This window comes from Dermacentor variabilis, chromosome 3 (assembly GCF_050947875.1).
Source record: "Dermacentor variabilis isolate Ectoservices chromosome 3, ASM5094787v1, whole genome shotgun sequence".
Classification (NCBI taxonomy): Eukaryota; Metazoa; Arthropoda; class Arachnida; order Ixodida; family Ixodidae; genus Dermacentor; species Dermacentor variabilis.
The window spans coordinates 27,417,786-27,426,882 of NC_134570.1; the positions used below are offsets into that span (position 1 = coordinate 27,417,786).

A 9,097-nucleotide genomic window follows, 5' to 3' on the forward strand; every position below is an offset into this window, starting at 1 on the left:
CAGTTCTTTTCTTTGCTTTCTTATTTTGCTTTTTTCTCTCGAGAGTGCTCGTGGCGCATACCCAGAGTGGTTTATATATGCTAGGAATTTGGCGGTTCAGAGAAATGTACACGGAGAAGGCATAAAAAATTTGGAAATTGCCACTTAGAAATAAAAGATATAGGGTGCAGAAAAAATTAAAAATAAAGGAAAAATTTGCACGGAATGCTGAATTATAGAAAAAAGAGATTCCGGCAGAACACATCTAAGGATTGATGCTGACGTAAATGCTATAACAGTGAAGCAATGCATAGCGACGTACCGCATTGCCACATTCTGGACTTCTGTGTAGGCAACTTCTTCAATTTTACTGTTGCCGACATATTTTTCACTTCTCTGCGCGTTAACGCTCCTCGCTCAATTCACCCTGTAGGTGTGGATGTAGACATTTGGTTTAGTTACTCGGTCTAGAACATTCTTCAAGAAACCGGGTATGCTACTAGCCTTATAATGTTGAACTCAATTTGTTCTCACACGGCTGCTTCTGCTGCCGACTTTTAATGCGAATAGAATTATTGGCAATGTCCGGTCAGATTTCTCCCCGAAGATGGTGCTGTCTAAAAATCGGGGAGGCTGTATCGGAGACGCAGAGAAATAACCACAGACACATACGATTTTTATACATGCAGTACAAAGGCTTACATGTTTAGCGCATACTGCGGCTAGGATAGCCGAGTGCCTCACTTTATCGAAGGCGCTCCGCAAGTCCAGCCCGAGTATGGCTCTGTTGTCCTTGGTGCCCGTCGTATCGTCGATGATGTCGTTCTTCAGTACGATCATGGCGTCTTGCGTCCCGAGGTTCTTCCGAAACTATGATGGAATTTGGGTAAAGCTCCGATTCTTTCAGGTGACGCTGCCACCTGTTCATGAAAACGTGCTCGAGGAACTTTCCCACGCGCGAAGTGAGCGAGATCGGCCTGAGGTTCTCTATGTTGGGCGGCTTGACAGCCTTGGGGATGAGGATCGTCTTGGCTGCTTTCCATTGCTTGGGTAGCCTTCCTTCTTGCCAGCACTTGTTGCAGAAGTTCGTGAGCGTTTCGATGGCCGCTTCGTTGAGGTTCTTGAGCGCTCTGTTGGTCACTCGATCGGGACCCGCGACTTGGGCTATCATGGCCCAAGTATCCAGACTAAACATGGGCAGAAGGACGTACCAGTACATCAAAAACTTCCTGACGGAACGGACCACCGAAATCTGCGTGGGAGACCTGCAGCTCGAAGAGAAGAAGCTGGGCAGCGTCGGAACTCCGGAGGGCTCGGTGATCTCCCCGCTTCTCTTCAACCTCGTGATGATCGGGGTGGCCAACCGGCTAGAAAGAGTAGCGGGAGTCCGGCACACCATCTACGCCGACGACGTTACGCTATGGGTACCGGGAGGAAGCGACGGGCATATCGAGACAACGCTCCAAGAAGCGGTCTACGCCATCGAGGAGCAGCTGGGCGGGTCTGGACTCGTTTGCTCTCCGGCCAAGTCAGAACTGCTGGTGATTCCACCGACAGGAGTGGGCAGGAAAAGAAAGAATATGGAAGTCAAGTACGAGCGGCCCAAGATCACGGTCAAGACAGCGGGAGGACAAGTAATACCGGAGGTCGAGAAGATTCGAGTGCTCGGGCAGCTCATCCAGCGAAGCCGAGTCAACGGTGAAACGGTCAACAAGCTCGCGGGCAAAGCGGCCGCGGCAATGAGACTCATCAACAAGGTGTCCAACAGAAGAGCGGGGATGAAGGAGGAGAGCCTGACTAGGCTCGTTCAATGCTTCGCAGTTAGCCACATAACGTACGTGGCCGCCTTCCACAACTGGAGGCCGAGCGAACGTAACAAGATAGACGCCACCATACGCAAGGCGTACAAGGCTGCATTCGGCCTCCTGGGGAGCACGAGCACCGAAAAATTCATGGCGCTGGGAGTCCACAACACGCTGGACGAGATAGCCGAAGCACAGAGAGCGGCGCAACTCGAGCGTCTCTCTGAAACGAGAACCGGAATGAAGATACTGCGGAACCTTGGCCTCGAGCCGAGGGAAGGCGAGCAGAAGAAAGACCTACCTATACCGGATAGCATCAACAGAAAGCTCAGGGTCTGCCCAATCCCAAGGAACGTGAACCCCGAGCACAACAAGGAGCGGAGGTTGGCTAGAGCCAGGGCTCTCGTGGACCTCCACGCCAGAGAAGAAGGCGCCATCTACGTGGACGCCGCGGAGTATCGAGGGAGCAACGACGCATACGCGGTGGTGGCTGTCGGGGCATCGACGGGTGCAACGAAGACCGCGGCGAGCGTCCGGACTCGAGAGGCGCACCGGGCGGAGGAGGTGGCCATCGCCTTGGCCATCTCCGGCCCTGGATGCACTACACTGTTGTGTGACTCTGGAACGGCAGTGAAGAACTACGCTGAGGGTAGGGTATGTAGTGAGGCTGCGCGCATACTGCGCAAGGCCGAAGACATCGGACGCAAAAGCACTGTGGTGATCAAGTGGTTTGCGGCCCACATGGGCAGTGACGTGTCGGAACGCGGGAACGTGAACCACAACGAGACGGCCAACTCGGCCGCGCGAGGACTAACCAACCGCGCAGCTGCAAGCACGGCCGACTCGGAGTGTTGGTCGCGGTGCAGTGCCAAGGACAAGATGACCACCTTCAACGAAATAGTGAAGTGGTACAGACTTAACAGACAGACTATGCCGCCACCTCACCCGGGGCTTACCCGGAAGGAGGCAGTGTTTACAGGCAATTACAGACGGGGTCCCTGCTCACCCCGGTGCTAGCTAAGCACGTGTGTCCGAGCGTGTACACGAGTGACGTGTGTAGACTGTGCGCTAAGGAGAGAGCCACCGCGGCTCACATACTTTGGGACTGTAGTATAAATCCAGGAGAAGCCAGCGAGAAGACGACGATCCCGCCGCAGCTAGAGGCTGCAACGAGGAGCTATGACCGAGATGCACAACTCAAGGCCGTCCAGCAGGTCTCGGCAGCTCTAGAGAGGTAACGACCTCGCGAAACCGAGGAGAAGGGGGGCAGCACCCCCAGGAAGGGGGCGGCGGCCCTCTCGGATCCGCAGAAGTAGCGAGGAACCAAGACCTCGAGGAGCACAATACACGAGACTGACGTAGTGGCCGCGTCGCGGTGAAAGCTTGTCCTCTCTGCGTGGAGGGAGCCTAACCGACTCTGCAGGCATTTTCACTAAAGTTGTTCTCTCTCTCTCTCTCTCTACTGCGGCTTGGGAAGGGGGTCCTAGGGCATAATCTAAATTTAAAACGACGAAGAAGACAGCCCAGCTGTTTGCGGAGTTGAGCAAGGTGGGTATCAAAAGGAAAGGCCGTAAGGAAAAAGAAAATGATCAAAGTCGAAAAGCGTGAAGGGGATCGGAAATTGCTATTCCTGCTGCGCCCTGTTGCCATTGCTTGTTTGGTGGACTAGTTGTTGACCCCACTAATGGGACAAACTTCACCAGGGGGGTGCATGTAAGACAAGAATCGTGCGGTACAGTGTGAGACAAAATATTTAAAAAATCGAATCAAGCTTATAAGTGAACACTAATACTTGATAAGCTAATAAACAGTGAGAATAACATTTCTGCTTTGCGCTACGACCACTTGATTACGATGCCCAATTTATATTTAAAAAAATTGGCAGAACTCATCTCACGATGAAGGCCGACGTTATTGCGATTATCACTGAAGCAATGTATTGACACACCGTAGTGGAACTGCCAAAACGCACCATGTATAAGGTGTGTATGCAGCGGGGATGCTTTCCCGCACTTCCCTCTGGGGACTTTGCGCCATCTATATCGCCATCGCAGTTAAGATCCCGCATGGCGCCTCTGTGAATAAATATTACGACGAAGCTGTATATGGCTTGGGTTCCGCGTGTTTTTCGTGTGTGCCAAAAAAAAAACTATCGTCATCAATGGCTCATCCCCCGTAAGCAGCCACACCCCCCACTGCAAAATGCAATGGCTCATAGCCCGGTAAGGCAGAGGCTACGAGCACTCAGCAAAGTTAAGCGAACAGTGCTTATGTTTTTTCTAATCACGCATGCAACATGAAGAACAGCATGTCGTAAACTTTCATCATCAATGGCCCTTACCCCCGCAAGCACTGACTCATACACCCGTAAGCAATAGATACCCCGAGCAGCGCATTTCCTTTGTGTTCTGCAGTTGCTATGCGAAGGCTACGTCGGCAACCTTCACAGTTTGTAGGACATGCAAATATTCTCTACGCAAAGGTGTAGTGCCCCGATTCTCCACCACGCACGGATATGCACACCCTCCCATCCGAGACCGTGTGCCAAAACTGAATGACGTCGAGGAGTGGCTGATCTCGCCGCGACTATCTTCCATGTAGATGTATGCTAGACAGCTTCGCTGGTCATCCACATTGACAGAGTGGAATTGCTCAAGCTTTTCCCCGATAAGATTGTCTGAATATTTATGAGGAGGGTTTGACTCCGGTCACCATTGGAGAAACTTAAGTAATATTTGCCATTGAAGAACGGCACATAAGCAGTGCCACTCTCCCAGTGACCAAAGTTGGCAAGCCAAACAGGTTCATTGAAGAGCGGCACGTGAACAGTGGCACATACTCAATGATTCAAGTTTCTGGTGAAGACGTCCATTGAGAGTGGCACTCCCAGGGACCCAAACTAATATTTGTGGAGTCTTACGTGGCAAAACAACGATCTGACTAGGAGGCATGTGGTACGGGGGCTCCGGATTAGTTTTGACTAGCTGAGGTTCTTTAACGTGCATCTAAATCTAACTACGCGGGCGTTTTTGCATTTCGCCGCATCCAAATACACCCGCTGTGGCCTGGATTTGATGCCGCGTCCTTGTGCTTAGTAGTACAACACCAAAGCCAAGAAATAACCATAGCGGGTACCCAAACTGGCATCAGAGATGTTCATTGAAGTCTGGTGCATACCTAGTTTCACATACCCATTGACGCAAGTTGGGGTGAACAAGGTTCATTGAACAGCTGCCTGCACAGCGAATGGGCCACTATAGTGGCCCATTAGCAGTAACACAGGTTGGCGTGAAACGGGTTAACTCATGAGCAGTACGTAAGAAGTGTCACATGCCCGTAACCCAAGTTGGCCCGACGACTCGTTGCGAACATGTTTCCCTCGTTGCAGCAGCGCGATGTTCCAGGCACTAGACCAAGGACTACTCAGTGAGCCAGTGACAGACAGGCAGACAGAGAGGCTGACAGACGACCGCTGGAAAGTTCGTGAAGTCCCTTCATAATGCTGGTCGCATTGAAGCTTTATCCACGTTGACTGTTTTCACGTATCTTATTTGCTTAACAGTGTAAAGCATCACAACAAAACGTGACGCGAAGAAGACGGTCCCTCCCGGGAGAGGGCGCCAGCGAGCGCCGGAGCTCATCGGCGCGTCGCTGTGATTGATAGAGAGAGGAGAGGGATCACATACGTGTAAATGAATCAGCTTGTTACATACCATCCATTTTAACACCCTTATGAGTGCACAAAATGCGCTCGGTTTCTCCCAGGTCTGACACCCCCCTTCTTAAGTTACCAGATGAAGTCGTTCATGGGGACAACAATTTTCTTCTTTAGCGATGATAGCTGCAGCATAAGACAGCAAAATACATCAAATACACTGCAATAGCTATCATTGTCAAACACTCGTGTCAAATATGTTGATGCACGCCAGGTGTTCAGAAGTGACACGTAACTCTCAACTATCAACTATCACCGTTTCTTAACATTTGGAATTGGCTGTCGCGTAAAGTAATTTTTGTAGCATTAAATGTAAGGATTGTAACTTTGGGCAAATGAGAGAGAGAGAGAGAGAGAGAGAGGTGTAGCGGGAGAATGCAAGGAGAGGAAAGGCAGGGAGATCAACTAATCGAGTGTTTGGTTTGATACCCTGCACTGGGAGTAAGGGAAATGGGGAATGGAAAAGAGGAAGAGAGTTAACACTGTGCGTAAAGCGAAGCGCCATGACACGGAAGTCCAGTTACATAACTGGTGATGTGCGTTGAAGACAATTAGGGCATATGAGGTTTTAAAGTGTACGTTCTAAAGCTTCAGTCGAGAAGTGTTGCACTCATACAGACAATGCTTTAAAGATGCGTTGAAGTGCGTTTTAAGGTCACGTGTTTTTCTTAAAACAGAAATATTTGATTTGAATGTACTTGCTTTGCCCACTCCCTGTTGTCCTCATTCGCTCGTACTTTTATCAGAAGGAATAATTCCATCTTTCCCGCTACTTCACGCCACATTATGGCGACAGTGAGAGAACTGAACTACATATACGCAAACCTATTTGTCGAAGAAGAGCGCTTGTTTTATATTATCCTTTTTTTTCCTACAAGGACAACCTTCCCGTACTAGTAGAACGTATGTCAACGCTTCGGGCTGTCAGCCCTTCCTAATGAAAAGAGTGGAAGCCCGCCGCCCTTCTATATATCAGTGACAGTCTCCCTTCGCGGTTGCGTACGTATCTTTATCCAAAGGCTCTACGGTTGAAGAACCTTCACGAGACGCACCATTGCTCAGGTAAACGGCAATAATGACGTTAGGAACTCGCATTTTGTTTGTGCTGTTTCCGGAAGACGAGGCACGAGCGAAAGAGAGCGAAAAGGAAAAAAAAAGTCATTGTCCTAACAGAATCAGGCTTGATTCCTCCGGTATAAGGCAGAGGCTCCCATATGCAGGGGCTTTTATTGGACGAGTTGTTTATTCCCTCACAGAGCAACGGAAATAACGGCGGCTTGCTGGCTGACTTCTTGTGGAACAGTTTCTCGCGAAACGCACGAGTGTGCTGGAGTAAGGGACGCGCTAATGGGATCATTGAAAGGGGAGTTGAACCAATTAAGACTGACTTATATTTTCTTCAGAATGCAGTGCCTCACCGAAGCACATATTAGTCTCTAATGAAAGAATCGAACACTACGTGTAAAAGTTTCTCAACGTTTCTTTTCTCGCTTTTTTTTTTATCTTCAGATTACACGGACTGTTCCGATGACTTTATTTCCTTTGGGATGCTCGTCGTACGATCCCCGCGAGATGTTTTGTTTACTAGCCTCGCGATCCAACTGCTCTGATGTGCACGCGAATGCTTTAGCTATAGAGCTCAGAAGGCTCGCGTTTGTTTGCTGACGGAAAAGGGCTAATCTATAAAAAGCCCATACGGCATGGCCCCTAATTACGATCTAATAGCGACTGCTAACCGAACATAAAAAAAAATGACCGCCACTTTTTCTCGTGACCCAGTGAGAAAAGTAAGAAAGATAGTTATTGTGACTGGTGTGACTGTGGTTACGTATATGAATTTGTAGCGCCCATCTAGTCTTCTTTTTTTTATTGGTGATGAAAGTCTATCTGGTTTAAAAGCAGAACTGTGCCGGGGTTGTTTTGTTCCTTCTTTTGTGACGTAGCGACTCTCTTTCTTAATTAATAGACACTACTGCATGGTATATGTTCTTGCACCCTTAAGGATGCTGATTTCTCTTATGGCCAGTATCCCCACATTTAAGGGATAAGATCGAATAGTTGACGGAGTCCAATAAAGATGTTTCTTATCGTCGACTCTTTGGGGGAAGCAATAATGATGAACCGGGATGTAGACCTAGCCAGGAAACATGCTTTGCCTGTTTCCTTTTGCCTCATCTCGTTGGCACGATACATTATTGAATACGTACACATGTCAGAAAGAACAGTATTATTATTATCTACGACGGATGACAAGAAAATCGCAACAAATAAACTTTAACAGCTATGGCTGCCCAGCTCTCCTCGTGTCAGGTGTGCACGGGATTGTCAGAATTGTTACCCAGCTTTCAATGACGGCGCCTCTTGTCGTTGTGCAATTTGGGCTCCCTCTCTTGTACAATAAAACATTTTACAGCCTTAAGGGTATAGAGTTTTAGCCATGGGGCATATAACTACCCTTAACGGTGGAAAAATTTTTGCTGTACTATAGGTCCAGCCTACTTGTAGACTGTAGAAAGTGCGTGGTATACATGTAAGGATTTTGTTCCAATGCCATTGCTTAATGATACGCGCCTTGCGAGTGGTCTCTACACCCACGTTAATACCGGGGTCGGTCGTGATGGACGGTGAAGAATAAGTGAGAAATAGAATAAAAGAAAGGACATTCATACAGTATACTGGCAAAAAGTTATCGGATATCTCTTGTGCCAGTCACCACTTTTCTTTCTTTCATTTTTCGTCTGAGCAGTGGGTGAACTTGGGGGCTTCCATTGTCAAAAGCGTTCTTGCGCTAGAACTATATATAAGAGCAGGTCACAGCCAACCGCAAGAGAGAGAGAGAGAGAATACAGAGGAAGGCATGGAGGTTACTCAGAGGTAGTTCCGGCTGGCTACCCTGCACGGGGGGAAGGGTTAAGGGAAAAAAAGAGAGAGTGGAAGGGGGAAATAGAGAGAAAGCGAGACGAGCACTAACAAAGCGCGTACACTATAGAGCGGTATAGTGGACGGCGTTCTTAGTCTATCGTTAAGCCCCGTAGACCGCAGGAACCTTAATAACGCGAGTAAGGCCTTCAACGCGGATGTTCTTTCAGAGCATTGACCTAAAGCTTTCAGTTATGATAGTGGACGATTGTCCAACTGATACAGTACTCTGCACATCACTTGTCTCCGGGCACTATATCGTGGCCAGACACAGATAATGTGTGTGAGCGTCTCTTCGCTGTTCCATGTGTCGCACGTGGGGCTGTTGGCCATTCCAATAAGGAAAGCATATGAGTTCGTAAAGGCAACACCTAGCCACAGACGGTACAGCATGGTCTGTTCACGTCGCGATAACCCAGGCGGGGGGTGCATCCGTATGTCTGGAGACAACGAACGCAAACGATTCATGGTGAAAACGTTCGAGTCCCACAGGGGCAAAGTACAATCACGGGGCATCAATCGTAGTCCGCCCGCAGCGTCTGTTTGCGAAAGCGGAATGAAGACTCATTGACCACTTTCATGCACAGATCGGGCGGCTTCGTCGGTGTGGTCGTTCCCACTGATGTTACAATGTCCTGGAAGCCATTGAAATATCATGTTGTGTCCCTATTCATGGTTGTGA

At 49.0% G+C, this 9,097-nt stretch overlaps 1 pseudogene; it reads left to right on the top strand.

The window, feature by feature from the left end:
- The window catches only part of LOC142573919 (uncharacterized), a 140,001-nt pseudogene extending 136,904 nt beyond the window's left edge, over window positions 1–3,097 (top strand).
- Window positions 3,098–9,097: the final 6,000 nt, after the last annotated feature.